The 15720-nt window shown below is 35.8% G+C and overlaps 1 pseudogene; it reads left to right on the top strand.

Moving 5' to 3' along the window:
* The first annotated feature begins 1998 nt into the window (after positions 1 to 1998).
* Positions 1999 to 15720, top strand: part of LOC116098468 — a 24445-nt pseudogene continuing 10723 nt past the window's right edge.

Here is a 15720-nt window from a genome sequence, read left to right as displayed (position 1 = left end):
TTTAATTTATTTTATTGTTTGAGAATTTCATATCTGTATATACTGTATTTTGATCTAGTTTACCTGCTCAGTCCTGTTCCTCCGAATCCTCCACTATCATCTTCTAAATGGGACATATAGCATGATGACATCCTTTACCCTCAAAGATCAAGGGTAATCATGAAGGGGGTATTGTAAAGATTATAAGAGCCAGAGGGGGTGGACATCTGCAGTGAAATAGTATGGGTTAGGCATGAGAGTATAGGTTCATAAAGCAGCTGTGACTGCACAAGCAAGATCAAGACACCCAAAATATCAGCATTCATGAAGTTTCAGCCAAATTTGAGGAGATATTAGAAATCTGTAACTTTTAGGAAAAGGGGAATCAGTTTTCATCATATTTACAGGCCCTGACAGGCTACCCATGCTTCAGTAAACTTTGGCATGGACAGGGAACATGAAGACAAAGAAGAAGGAGGAGGATGAGGAGGAGGAGGAAGAGGAAGAAAAAGAAGAAAAGAATAGAAGAAGAAAACAAGGAAGAAGGAGAAGAGGAAGAAGAAGAAGAAATGAAGATAGGAAGGAATAGTAGTGAGGATAGAGGAGAAATTGGAGGGAAGATGTGTGTGGTTTGAATAGGAATGGCTCTCATAGACTCTTGTTGCTATTAGAATGCAAGAATGTGTTGCTGTAGGGGTGGGCTTTGAGGTTCAAGCTATGCCCAGGATGGCACATACTCTCCTGCTGCTGCCTTTAGATCAAGATGTAGAACTCTCAGCTCCTTCTCCAGCACCATGTCTGCCTGCACGCTGCCATGCTTCTCATCATGATGATAACGAATTAAACCTCTGAACTGTAAGTCAATCCCAAATAATTTTTTTCCTTTATAAAACTTGCCATGGTCGTGGTGACTCTTCACCACAATAAAACCCTAGCTAAGACAAAAGGGAAATGGAGACACATTGAACAAAAAAGGCATTACATACACATAGAAATTTCTCAAATAATAAAAAGTGCAAAAACCCCTCAAATAAACAAAAAACCACAAACCTACTAACTCTGAGAAAAGTTATGAATTTTTGTTAGCAATAATTATGTAAAGTGAATAAAGTGACAGAAAGATATACCCTAAGGTTATAAGTATTAAAAGAGAAATTAAAATAACTTCAAAATGCTTATACCTAACACTTACCCATTAGATAATTACTAATTGTTTATCACTCTAGTTTGGAGTGAATTGGGGACATCAGGGCCTGGAAATGAGATGAACTAAGGTCTTATGTGAGAGTCAACTTATTTTAGAATATCAGACAATTTATACCTGATAAAGGGTAAGAACCCTGATAAGGGTTAAGAAAAGTCACCTGTGTAAAATGTACAACCACAAGAACAAAGCCACACATGACAAAAATATGTTTACCATGGAGGCATATGTATGACAAGAGCTGAATAAAACCCACTGCTATCCACCATACCTAAGAGGAGCATGAAAACACATTGTGAAAACAATTCTGTATTTTGAAGAATACAAAGTCACAAGATGCTTGTCTTGGTTTTTTGGAGTTTTCTCACAAGCATTCAGAATTCTCACAGGACTCCATTCTTGGACTGTGTATCGACAACTAATAACTAAATCACAAGAAGTATTTTTAATAGGTTAAATCAATTTAGAATAATATGGTATAAATCAGTGGATTAATGCTGGGTTTTGGAATCAGAAATCCTGATTATCCTAGTACTAATTATCCTAGTTAATTTCCAAACTTTACATGTTGGCTTTCTTTTCCTGTCACAGGTCAGATGATTTTTAGAAAACTAGAAGGTGAGGTTATATTACTGAGTTGCCTGCAACTCTCCTAATACCTTGATTTCCCAGATTATTTTTGGAGATGTCTCCTACAACATTTTCTCTGTCCAATCACATTAGGACAGTGACAGGCCTGTGATTGGACAGGAATAGAGAGGTAGCTAGAGTTGGAGGAGGAAAAAGGTCAGAGAAGCAGGAAGGAGGTCGTGATCATGGAGGCAGACTATAAGGACCAGCCAGACCCCACGAGGTTAGACAACCAAGCAAAGGTCTTTACAAAATAGATTAATTGGGTTAGAATATTGTCTTTATTATTTGGTTCTGAAATTATTGTATTGGCATCTTGTAAATTGTGATTTTATTGTTATATAAATCTGATTGGATATTAAGGCCTTAAGAGTCATACTTTACTTACAGGGTCTTAGGCACTATTTAGATAAATGATTGTGGGGGTGTGTAAAGAGTTGCATGTGTGAAAGATGTTTTTAATAGGTGGGGAAGAACGATAAGAGCCCGCTGGGACATGATGATGCTGGTCAATACTGGTTCAAGAACGTGGCCCAGTGGGAAAGCAAGTTTGCAGATGGATTCATTTTTAATACTTCTCACAACAGATGTCAAGTTATCTGCCAATTCTTTCTTCCTAACAATGTATCCATGGCAGAAATGGGCTGAAAATCATGTTGCTTCATCCATTTAAATATATTTATACCAATATAAATGTTGTTCAAATGTAAGATGCCACCAATTTCCTAAGGAGTTAATACCTGAGAAGCTATGGGGGAAACTCAGGACATGATGCTTAAAGAAGGGTTAGGTTGTGACACAAGATGTGATCATGTTGTGTCCATATGGTGCAGACTGAACTTGGAGCAACTGCTCCTTAACCTCCCCTCATCTTCAATAAGAGGTAGCAATGGCCATAGTGGGTGTCAATCATCTGTTCTCTAAAATGTACTGCATAACACACTCTAAAACTCAATGGCTTAAAACGATACTCATTTAACCTATATAGAACAGCTGTCAAGATCTGGTTTTTGAAGCAAGTCAGCAAGATGCAGATCTTGGCCTTATAATCATGTGTTGGTGCTAGGTTGAATTGGTAAAGTTTATCTATATTATATTACTCTCACGGGATGTGAGGAGAATACAAAGTGTGGATTCAATATCCATGAATGCAATTAAGATTCTACTTCCTGTACAATTGACATTACAATGATCAAAAATAATTACATTCCCAAAGTTCAAGTCAAGTGGTGAGAAAATATACTCCAAGCACTACAAAAATGTAGCAGATGATCCAATAAGTCAATATACCACAATGGTACCTTCCTTTGTGGTTGCAAGGCAACTAAGAGAAGATATTAAAATAAATGTGCAAATCTTATTGAGATACAAACGGGTAACGAACTATGGATTTCTCATAGGTAAAAAAGATGCAAAAATTGGCCTAAATTTGGGAGAATTACATCTAGAAGTTCTAGTAAGATAAGTTGTACAAATGAAATGTTATTACAATAACTGCTCTGGTACTCCATAAATATAGTTAACATATCTAAATATGGAAAAGAACCAATTAGCTATATTTCAGATCCATAGTACTGGGTATGTAAATGAGTAACCAACAGTATGAATAGACTTATCCTATCTTCAGCTTACTGGAGGAAGTTATTCTTAGTCATGTTGGGTTAATCTAATAGCATGATCTTTATGGGTATCCTTTTGGCTGTCGTTGTCGTTTTATTTTCGTAAAGACCATGGAAATATGTAGAGAGGTATTTTATTGTATGGTTACATAAACAAGAAAGAACATATTGCATTAAGCACTGTTACCATGCTTAATTCAACATATCAATAAAACTTGGCTTTAGGAATCTAAAATTTGGAGGTAAACATCAGTGAGTCAAAATTCTTATTGAGATTTAGAATTCAATAAAGCAGATATCCACATGTAGGTTGAAATTTCTCATGTAGATAAACATGTATATTTATGTACAAATTCCTAAAACATTTCTTTGTGTGCATTTCACTGCTACTTTCTTTTCTCATTCCTTGTGAGATGTACTACTCAATGTTCAATAGATATTATTCCTCATAGGCAGTTTCAACTGTTCCAAATCTTCAAACTGTTATCTACTATTTGACTTATACAAAACAAATTTATATGCCAAGAAAGATTATAAATAAAATATGCTTCATAATCTACCATAAAGTCTACAATCTACTATACTATACTATAATCTACTATAAAGTCTATAATGATTACAGGTCATTTCATAAAAAAGGGATCCCTGATCTTGCTCCACCAAAATTCTTTATATGCTTAAAGCTTTCTTTCTTGAAATGATTTGAAAATAACATTAAAAATACAACACTGTAAAAATACATACAACAAGAGGCCGGAAAGGAAATTGATAATAAATTGTCCCAAATGCAAAACCCAAGTATTCTCTTACTATAATCTCTTTTAAGAGAATTTTCTTACAAGAGTCAAGCAGGAATGTATAGTAAAATCAGTGTTTGTCTTCTTAGTTTTCATTGTATGATCCCAAGCAGGTAGTAAGTGCCCTTGCCTGGATGTCCTCATCTCCATTAACAAAATGCAGTGGTGACCATTTTTGTCATGTATTTATTTTCTGTGGAGCATAGGGAAGAGCAGTAGCCTACCTTGAGACTTTGCAGTGTGTCTTGGGTTTTCCGGAGGTCTGTTCCTCATGGGGATGGATTGTCATGTTAGGCAAAGTAACTATGTTCTGAGGACAGAAAACAACACAGCTTTTATCTAGGGCAAAAAGTCCCATAAAGTCAAAGATATCATTGATGCCACCTTGCTGGAGATGTCCCCAACCCAGACAACAATCCTTCCCTCTAATCCTTCCAGTGTGCCGCAGACCTGTGAGATACTTTCCAGCTTGTCCAGTCTTTTCAGGAAACACAGCTCCTGCTTTGCTAGTAGATTCCTTTTGGTTTGGGTTTTGTCTATAATTTTATACGTTTGTTTAGTTTTTTTTATAAGAGTTTATAATCATGGTTAGGTGTTACAGCTTTTCCTGTGTTACTGTTTTCCCCCCCTGTGAAGTGAATAACGTGCAAGCTAAATGGCCGATTTTATACCAAATTTTCCTTAATTACGATTATGTATTAGTAAGTGGGTTTGTATGGTTTTTGAATTGTTTTCAAATACAAATGCCTCTTGGAGCCTTGCCTCATAGTTTTCCAATGTTAGACTGTGCATTGTTCTTGATCAGTGGGTCTTTTTGGGGCAACATTGTGATTGAAGCTAATTAGATATTCTCAGCATCATGTCGTTCTGCCCCTTCCTTGTCACTTGAAATTCTATTAGAGGAAAAATTTTGCATTCCTTGCATTTTAATGATTAAGTCAGCAAATGCCATCTCCTAAAACATTAGCTCTGAACTCTGAGGTCTAGAAAGCAAAGCTATTAAGGTAAATATGGTTATAGTTTGTGATAATTTTTGAATAGAAAATATCCCAAATGCAACTGAAATCATATCACACAGACAACTTGTCATTTTTACTGGTTAATTTCATTATTATATGTAAGCATCTTGTCTCTAAAACTAAATGACAGCTGCTCTTAAGTCGACTGATACTGAGTCTGTAATGCCACAGCTTTAAGAGGCAGAACATTTGAGAGCTGCTTAAGCCATGAAGGTTTGGCCCACATGAATGAATTAACACTATCATTATGTGAACAGATTTCTTATAAAGTGATGAGTTTGAACCCTATTCTCTCTATTTTAACTTTGCTTGGATCTCTTTTGGTCTTCCAGTATGTACTAATACAATCATAAGCAGTTTATCAGATGTTAGTCTCTTAATCTTGAACTTCTCACCTTCTGATACAAGCCAAATTTCTGTTCTTCATAAATTTCCTTGTCTTGACTTTTCTGTTTGGGCATCTTGAAATAGAGAATGTAAGAGCTGTTAACAAAGTAGAGAACTAAGAATAGTTCACACACTTATTCATGATATCATGTCAGAATCAGTGAGATGGACCAGCATGTAGAATCATCATCTCTTTGACAATAGCCGTAATTTCAAATCCAAATATGGGCATCAATATTTTATCTATGGGATTCAACGATCTATTTTGGGTACCAGGAGGCCTTTGCCATGTTCCTCACTCTCAATAGCACTTGGATTTTCTGGGCAGGTTCCCATTTTGAGACTAAGCCAATAGAACTCTTCTCATGTGCATAGTTAGAAATCATTTATCTAATTTTGTAATTTAGGGTTCCAAATAACAAGTCAATAAGATAAACTTCTTCAAGCCGATCTGTACTTTAGCTACTCTTCCTGGTTTTAATGTAAAGTTACTGCCTATCACTAGACAGAAAAAAATAGGTTCTAGGTCTAGTTCTTCTATAAAGTACTGCATAGGAAGAAAAGCATTAAAAGCACCATATATAAATTTGTTTTGAACTTAGACAATTGGAACTGAACTAATCAAGTATCTTTCAAATTCAAAATACCGAAGCCTAGTCAACTGGATTCATTTAAAGAATGGAATTTGGTAACTGCTATAACATGGGAACTCAGAATGGATATAGGAACTCGGAATGGTTGGATATAGGAATTCACATGGTATCATTAAGCTCTTGTTCACTTAATAAACTTTACTTCACTTGTGCAGTGTTCTTCTTACTGCTGGCCCAAGATTGGTGAAGTTCTTAAAATTTGTGGTCCTAATTGACTACATATGCCAATATTCAAATTAATTTTGGAGAAGAACATTGATAAATTCTGGCTTTGGTTACAAATACACTTTTGTGAGTGATGTGATTTACTTCCCCAGCCCCCTACCTCCCAAAAATCATGTGGAATGGGAAAGAGACACTTCTTTTTTTTAATTAATTAATTTTTTTACACTCCATATTTTATTCGCCCCCACCCTGATCCACCCTCCAACTGTTCCACATCCCATACTTGCTCTCCACCCCCTTGTCTCCACATGGATGTCCCTACTCCCCACCTCTCCTGACCTCTAAACTTGCTGGGGTCTCCAGTCTACTGAGGGTTAGGTGCATCATCTCTGAATGAACACAGACCCAGCATTCCTATACAGTATGTGTGTTGGGGGCCTCACATCAGCTGGTGTATGGTGCCTGTTTGGTGGTCCAGTGTTTGAGAGAGCTCGGGGGTCCAGATTAATTGAGACTGCTGGTCCTCCTACAGGATTGCCCTTGTCTTCAGCTTATTTCAGCCTTCATTGATTCAACAACAGGAGTTAGCTGCTTCTGTCCATTGGTTGAGTGCAAATATCTGTATTTGACTCTTTCAGTTGCCTGTTAGGTCTTTCCAAGGGCAGTCATGATTGGTCCCTTTTTATGAGCGCTTCATCGCCTCAGTCATAGTGTCAGGCTTTGGTATTGGGTGAAGAAACACTTCTTAAAGAAGAGTATTCTAGGGCCCCAGACAGAACAAGAAACCTATCATGAAACTGATGCTTTATGATAATACATTTATGGAATCACAATAAATAACATGTCTATGATGGCATTATACTTTATATCCTATAAATTTTGATATATTGTCAACTTCTGAGCCATAAAACATTATTATATAGAAAATAATATTATAACAGAAACTCATAAGTTAAGTAGTCTTGGACTTACTGCACTGCAAAGCTATTTTGTGTTAAAAATTTTATATGCTGTGAAGCTTGTGTATCAATGTGCTTAGTTTACATGTTTTTATACTGTTTTTATAATTTACTTCATTTCAGGATGAGTTGGGAGTATAATAAAATATTCAATATATAACATTCTGTAACTCAGGTTAGACAACACATTTTCAGTAAAAGGATAGCTAGTAAATATTTTAGGGTTGTAACTCATTTACATTCTCTTGCAACAACCAGTACAATCATTGAAGATCAAGGAAAAATCAAGAAATGTATAAATCAATGAGGACCAGTATATTGTGATAAAACTTTACTTCCCAAAGCAGGTGGTAAAATGGTGATTACACATTATTTATCCCATGGGAAATTCAGATATCATGAACATTTATGGTCTGCACTGAAAATCTGTTTTGATCATTAGCAATTCTAACTTGTTTGTTTGCTGTTTTTCAAAGTGAGATTTATATATTCCATGCTATAAAACCCCAGGACAATGACATTAAACTCTCAGTCCTACTGAGTGCGGGGTTACAGATGTGTACAATACATGCTGACCAATTCTAACAGAATCCTAGCTAATTTACTTCCCCTTCATTTACATTTCTTCCTATAAAATACATACAATGTCAACCATTTTCATTTTAGCAAATTTGTATACTCTGCTTTTCCTAGTCCTTTGATTTCTATTACAGAATACCCAGAGGTATGTAATACATTAAGAACATAATTTATTTTCTCACAGTTATAAATACAAGGATGTCCAAGACACCATAAACAGATGCCAAAATAAGGTTGTTATCTGCTTCAAAGGTATTTCTTCCAAAGGGAAGGAATACAAGAGTAGAGGAGAGAGAACACACTTCATCCTTAAACGCTTCATCTCAAACTAGAGTTAATTCATTATTACACATAAGTAGAAAGTATAGTAGCATTTACTAAATGTTCAGGAGGTTCAAGGAAAGAGAGGAATGGAGAGAGGTTGGTAAATGTTTTGGTATTGGAAAACCAAACTCTGCTACTCACTTTCTCAGGAGGGTGAAGATAGTTAGCAACAATGTAGTCTATATTACAAAACAGGTCTATAAGAGAGAATGTTGCATATTCTCTTCATAAAATTAATTAATGTTAGAATCTGTATGTATATTCACCCCACTTCAACTCAGTATATACATGTATCATAATATCACAAACTATTCCACAAACACATCGTTACTATGAACCAATTAAAAATAAAATCTATCAGACAACAAAACCATCTCTGTATTTCCTGCTGTAAATCTCTTAGATAAGAAGATTTGTGTATGATGAAGGTAAATACAGAGTATTATACCAAGTGTTACAGAAGGTTATATCATGCTGGTGCTCCACAGAATACTAGAGTAAACTTATTTTCTAGATGCAAGGCAGATTTAAAATAGAATAACTATCCTGAGTTAAGGGATAATTTCTTATTATCATGACAAATGACTCATTGTTAATGGAAGAGATGGCAGTTGTTACTATCTTCATCCAAGGATAAGAGATTTGGGTATGTGAGAAACACTGATAGAGTTTCAGGGAGAAACATACAGGGCTGCCATCTTCATCATTATAGGCTTCAATCCACTTCAGAAATTAATAGAGCCAATAGACAGAAGTGGCACAAAGAAACTAAACTAGAAATTAATAAGAGTACCTAAACCACTAGGAGTGTCAATATATAATACATATATATATAACCTAGAGGTAAAAGAAAATCTCTCAAACAAAACTTGAAATGTTTAGTTTTTAGTAGAAATGAAATGGCACCACTCCCTGCTCCCTTTCCTCCCTCCATCCCCTCCCAACTACCCTTTCTCAAGTTGTTCCTTGTGCCCCACTTTTAGTTGATAGCACCTTTTTCTCTGATTATTATTCTTATGTGTCTACATGTGTATGCATAAGTATACTTAAATACAACCTTCTAAGTCCTTTTTGGTTGCTCATGTGCATATGTAATTTCAGAGTTAACTACTTTAAACTTGGGGCTGTGGTTAAGAGTGCTTGTGAACCTGGGTTTGACTCTGAAAATCCATGTTGTGCCTCAGAACCACTCATAATTCCATCTCCAGGGGATCTGACACTCTCTTCTGACCTCCTTAGGCACCAGTACACACTGGTTTACATACAGATGCATACATACACATACAGTTTTAAATTTTTAAAAACTTTTTAAAACATATTTTTAGTAAAATGAAAACATACAAAACATACCCAAGTTCATGGGCAGCAAAAATAAAAAAATACAGCTATATCAAACTTAACCATTTTTACACAATAATGAAAAAGAAAACTATGATGCTTCTCCATATGGAAAAGAAGAATATATTTACAAGCCACATATCTGATAAAATATAATCAATCAGAATATAAAGAATGTCTACAACTTAAAAAATGGAAAAGCCAACTATTCCAGCTAAACAATGGACAAAGCAATTTTCTAAAGAATACATGAAAGTGGCCAAGAAGCATATGAAAATATATCCAACATTAATTGGCAGGGAAATTCAATTCCAACAAAGATTTACTTCATATTCATTAAAATGGCCTTTATAATTCCTAACTGTATTCTAAATACTTATCATTATGCCCACAGGTAATCATAGCTCCTATAACTCGCCAAAGAAGCTTCTCTTTGCAGCAATTTTCAGACAGAAAAAATAAACATAGTCAAAATATGGAGAACAAGTTATCTAGTCCCAATGAATACATCTACAAAACAATCATGCACTTAAGGTTGATGGAATATTACAGAAGAGGGGGAAAGCAACAGTCATGGAGTAAGAGGACAGGAAGTCTGTTGTGAGATTGTCTCTTACAAGACAAGAAAGCTAGACAAGGATACCACACAATATGGTTGCCTAAATGAGACCTAAACACTTACAATGTTAATAGATATGCTAATGTGTAAAGAGGATATCTAAAAGGGCTCCAAGTCTAGACAAAGAGCTACAAGTAACATTCTGAGAGAATTATTCTTCCCCAATGATGATTCCCATAATTGACTATTCAATAAAAGTGGTCCTCCCTGAAGCCATGTATATGCAAGCAACACTAAACAGACTCAATAGGTTGTGTGTGTGGTGTGGTGTGTGTGTACGTGTGTGTGTGTGTGTGTGTGTGTGTGTGTGTGTGTGTGGTGTGGTGTGTGTGTGTGTGTGTGTGTTTGTGTGTGTGTGTGTGTGTGTGTAAAAGTAATCAAGGAAAAAGAGGACATAAAATGAAGTAAAAGCATGCATAGAAAGGGTTGGAAAGAGGAAAAGGAAAAGGGACATGATATAATTGTAATTTAAAATGTTTAAATTGTTAAGAAAAAAGCTGCCATTATCAAAACCAAAATGAAAACAAAGTGGACAATATCATGCTGTTGTGGGATAACTTGATTTTGTTGATGGTTGTGTATGAAGATGTAGCTACCCTTGGAAACAGTTGAAGAGTCAAATCTGCCATTGCTGCCAAATGAGGTGCTACATACTTGCTTACATAAAGATTGTAATAACTGGCTGTAGGAATGACAAAGATTATTCCCTCGTATCAGTTACATACGGCAGACGATTGGGGGAGGGGCAACTGCTTGAGTTATTTAGTTTTTGGTTTTGTTTGTTTGTTTATTTGTTTACCTTCACATTTCTTCATGTGTTTCCAATTAAAGGCATTCTTGGCAAGGTAGGTGACTAAAATATTCTCTAAAAATTGTTAACAAATTCTAGAAACATGCCTATTTATCATTAATGTTGTTTGATCCTGGAGGGAGTAGAAAAGATCTATTGTTTCCCCAAGCTGAAAGTCAGGCAGAACACTGGTCCCACTGAATGCACTTGGTGGTGGACTTCCAACACACATTCATGTGCATTAGTGGTGAATTAATCCTCAGAGCGAGTAGTTTTCTCAGATGAGCCTCATTTGAAAGGAAAGAACATTGATATTCAAATGCATGTTGTTTTAAGTGTGTGTGTGTGTGTGCACGCGTGTGTGTGTGTATGCGTGTGTGTGTGTGTATGTGTGTGTGTATGTGTGCACACAAGCATGCACCCACGCACATGTGTGATTTTTGCGCTTGCATGTTGGTCCAGGTAGGTTTATAGCTGTGTGCATCATATGTACGTGTGTGCATCATGTGTTTGTGCATACATCACATGTATGTATTATATCACAGATTTTATCTCTCATGTGCCATTCACCTTGTTTTTTTGAACAAGGTCTCTCAGAGGCTTAGACTTCACCAAAGAGAATGGCTGGCTGGAGATTGAGTCCTAGAAATCTTCCTCTCTCTGCTTCCTGGATTATATGTGCATGCCACCATGCCCACATTTTATATGGTTTTCTGGGACCAAACTCAGATCCTTTTGCTTGCAAGGAAAATACTCTGAGCCATCATCATCCCAGTCATACATTTTTATAGTCTAAGCATGAAAAATTGTAAAACTGATATCATGGATTTGGTTTAAGCCTTTTCATATTACAGCTGCAAAGATGGATAGAAGTGTCTGCAGTTTGATACATGACAAATCAGAATATTTAAAACAAACAAACAAACAAAAAAAGCGCTGTTCTTACCACTAGTTTCAAATCAAAGAAAACTAATTTTCTTCAATTAAAAACTGATGAAATGTGTCATGGATTTTGCCATGCTTACCAGCCATCATCCTTGATGCAGGACCATTACTAAAGCCAGAGTTGGTATTATACAGTAATGCCCTGACTGGCTACTGACAACAAATCCACATTTTTAGTTCTGCTTAGGGTTTATTTGCCCACTGCCAATTTACTTTGGGTGTATCTCATTTATGAAAATGGCTCACAGCGATGACTCTAAGGTCTAGCCCTCAACACTTCTGCTTCTTAGCTGAATATGCTATTGACAGATAGAAGTAGTTATCTGTGACAGGGAAAATGCAGCAGGTATGAGTGGAGACTCTGTCTTGAATTTTATGCAATTTGAATTCCTCCTAGAATTTTATCATTGGTAGAAGGAGCCATCTCATCCTTAGAGCTCCCTCAGCTTTCCTGTTTGGTACATTCCCTTCTGTCTTTTGTTAAGCTCCTCTTGTATTCATGCTTCCTACTACCTTTCTCTTATCTATCTACACACACTCATCATCTCTTACAAAAAATGGAGGAGGGGCAAATGTGTTATCTTTTCACAGTTCTCTTTTCCTACTTGATCTCACCCATCCATTGCATAGTCGAAAGTATTCCTAGAGTTTTCTGCAAGCACTGCACTTGTTCCAGAAATCCTGCTTATTTTCTTATCCTTTCAAAGTCTGCTTTCAGTGTTGCTTGGAAGTTCTGGACCATGGATTAAAGCCAGAACTTCTATAAACCTATTTGAATTTTAGCAGAATTTGGAAACAATACATTAACAGAAAGAAATGTATAAAAAGAGTATAAGAGAAAGCAAGGCAAGAACAAAATTTTCATAGCAAGATCCTAACACAATTCATCAAATACTTTGTGTGATTAATCTATATGGTTTTACAGTAATGTCAATAATAGACCTCATAATTTATTAGTAAAGAATAAGTCATCATTTAAAACCACTCAGGAGAGTATGGATATTTGAAATCCAAAGCAGAACAGTCACCCTCAAAGAACATACAGCCATAAGACAACTCTAAGGTAGCCAGGCTATTTTTTATATTCAGTTGTCAAAAAACCACATTTTTGGTCAGATATGCAGTGGCACCATGACATAGAAATACCTCATGTTTTGTATAATTGCTGTAAGCTGCTTAAAAGGTCTACCTAATTAAAGTTATGTATCTGTTAGGAAATTAGAAATTCTACCAACCAGTCATTTCTAAAAACATTGTCTTAGATAGTAACATAAAAGAAAATAAATTGTATAGTTGGCCCATTCTTCAACAATTTGGAAGACACAATTAAAATAGAAATGAATATTTACCTGTTCATCTTAACTCTGATATCCTCTTAATAGGCTGAAATGGTCTTCATACTGTGTACTGCTCATGCCTGATGGTAACATCTTATATGGTAGTCAAAGGAAGGAAGCAAAAAGAAACAAGCAACAAAATGAAAAAGGAGACAGTATCTTATCCTCACAAATACATAGAGGGGCTGCATAGAAACATTCCAAAATTTAAAGAGATATTTCCAGGGTAGATAGTGCTGATTCTACATGTTCTACTACAAAATTGCCATAAAAATAAAAGCATCAAAATATGCAATAAAAGATTAGGGCATTTGAACACATTTGGGCAATGTTTCCCTCCAATGAATTATAAGATTGCATTGAATTGCTTTAATACTATTCATTAGTTAAGATCATTATATAATTGTATTAGAATACAGGCTATTGGTGGCTCTAGACCTTGGTTGAATACCTTTAGAATGCAGAGTCATCCTTGAGCCAATCTCCAGCCAGCCACTGGTATTCATAATAAACGAAATCCTGCTTGAAGAACAGTGGCTTGGGTAGTAATGGCTTAGCTTGACAAGATGAGAACTAGACTGAACAGCTTTCAGTAAGAGTTATGTAGAACAATTACTAGCTATAAGCTCTGTTGTTCATGAAATAATTGCTGGATAGATAACAATCTCCCAAGCTATTGCAGTTGTTTACTAGCAATTTTCAAAGACATTGTGTTACTAGTGACTTTCAAAGAAATGATGGCAAAAGGTACCTTCTAGTTTCTATTTATCAAAGGGTACATGGCTGAAAGGGAAGAATCAATGGAGCATAAGTCAGATGCATTGCCTGTATTTCCTGTGTCTATAGGTACAGTTTCCAGTAATTGGCCCTACAGTTTTTCTAGTTGACAATTGTTTCTTTTTTTCTTGCTCTGTAAGTAACTTGTAGTGTTCTACAAACAAAGAGGTTTGAGTAAATAAAATGAATGAAAGTTTCTTTCCATGGGGCTTGTATACTCTAATGGAAAAAGACAAAAATAAACAAGTGTTGTAGTCTGTTTATGTGCAATGAGTGAACTGATGAAAAGCAAGGTAAACACATTAAGTGGTGAGAGTAGCAGGAGCTACCCCTGCAAGCTTCATATTAGTAGGTAGGTGTGTGTGGGGGGGGGTGTTGAATACAGCAATGTAATGTCCAAGCATATCAGCTGTGAGTAGATGGATACTGAATCAAAGTTGATGTAAAATTACTTCTTCACAAAGTAAAGCAGTTCAGGAATAGATTCAGGTGTGCCTGGGAGCACAGCCAGCACAGAGAGAGGGGGAGAGGGAGAGGGAGAGAGAGGAGAGAGAGAGAGAGAGAAGGGGGGAAGGAGAGGGAGAGGGAGAGGGAGAGGGAGAGGGAAAGAGGGAGAGAGAGAATATGTATGCATGGTCTTCACTGTAAAATTAATCTCTGGCATGGGTCCTGGGAATGTATCATCTCTATGTTTTGGGAGTATTTGTAAGGAATTCTAACATTTGGCTGTTGAGATTGTCTGAGAGAGAAACCTTAAGACTGAGACAAAAATAAAGCCTTTATTTATGTAAAAAAATTTTTTTCTGAATGTTGCCACTGTACAACGAAAAGATAAGAGGAGATAGAACATTTCCTGAGATGGCTCTTGATCAAACTAGACTACACTAATAAGTTAACTAAGGAGTATAGAAGGGGCTTGAGATAGTGTTATGGGTTTAATTTTGTTTGGAAAAAATTTTGATTGTTAAGAAATTAATGATTTTTTTCTCACATTGTATATATTTAAAAGTAAATGATACTTAATTTTGAACTTGTGAGTACTGTGTTCATTGTCAACTTGTTATTTAATGATAACAATGGCACCCTAAAATGGTGGATGGTGATGTATTTTATGAAAATACTATTACTTTTTTGAAATTATTGTATAATTGCTTCATATATTCATTTCTGCTTTCTTCTTCCAACCTCTTCCATGCATTTATGGTCTTTTTAAATGTAATCATTATCACACACACACACACACACACACACACACACACACACATACAAAATGTATGTATAAATCCCTAAATACATAAATATAGCCTGATTGGTCCACATAGTGTTAACTGTGTTGTATAATATAGTTATAATGTTAATTCTGCTGTGTTGTATAGGATCTCAGAGATAACAACCTGATATTAAGTAACTAACTCAGTCAGAGGTGCTTTTCCCCAAGGATAGAAGCATTCTTCTCCTCTCAGCATCCTCAAGTTGCCTACACTCTATTTTCTAGACTTGAAGCCCCATGTAGTTTCCTTTTTTTCATAGTATCATTTCTATTGCTGTCTTCATTATGAGAATCTCTTCTAGGAATTTTACAGAGGTTAACATGTTAAC

Source organism: Mastomys coucha, unplaced genomic scaffold (genome assembly GCF_008632895.1).
Source record: "Mastomys coucha isolate ucsf_1 unplaced genomic scaffold, UCSF_Mcou_1 pScaffold20, whole genome shotgun sequence".
NCBI classification, from domain to species: Eukaryota; Metazoa; Chordata; class Mammalia; order Rodentia; family Muridae; genus Mastomys; species Mastomys coucha.
The sequence above is the reverse complement of the archived record's forward strand: the minus strand, read 5'-3'. Positions and strand labels throughout refer to the sequence as shown.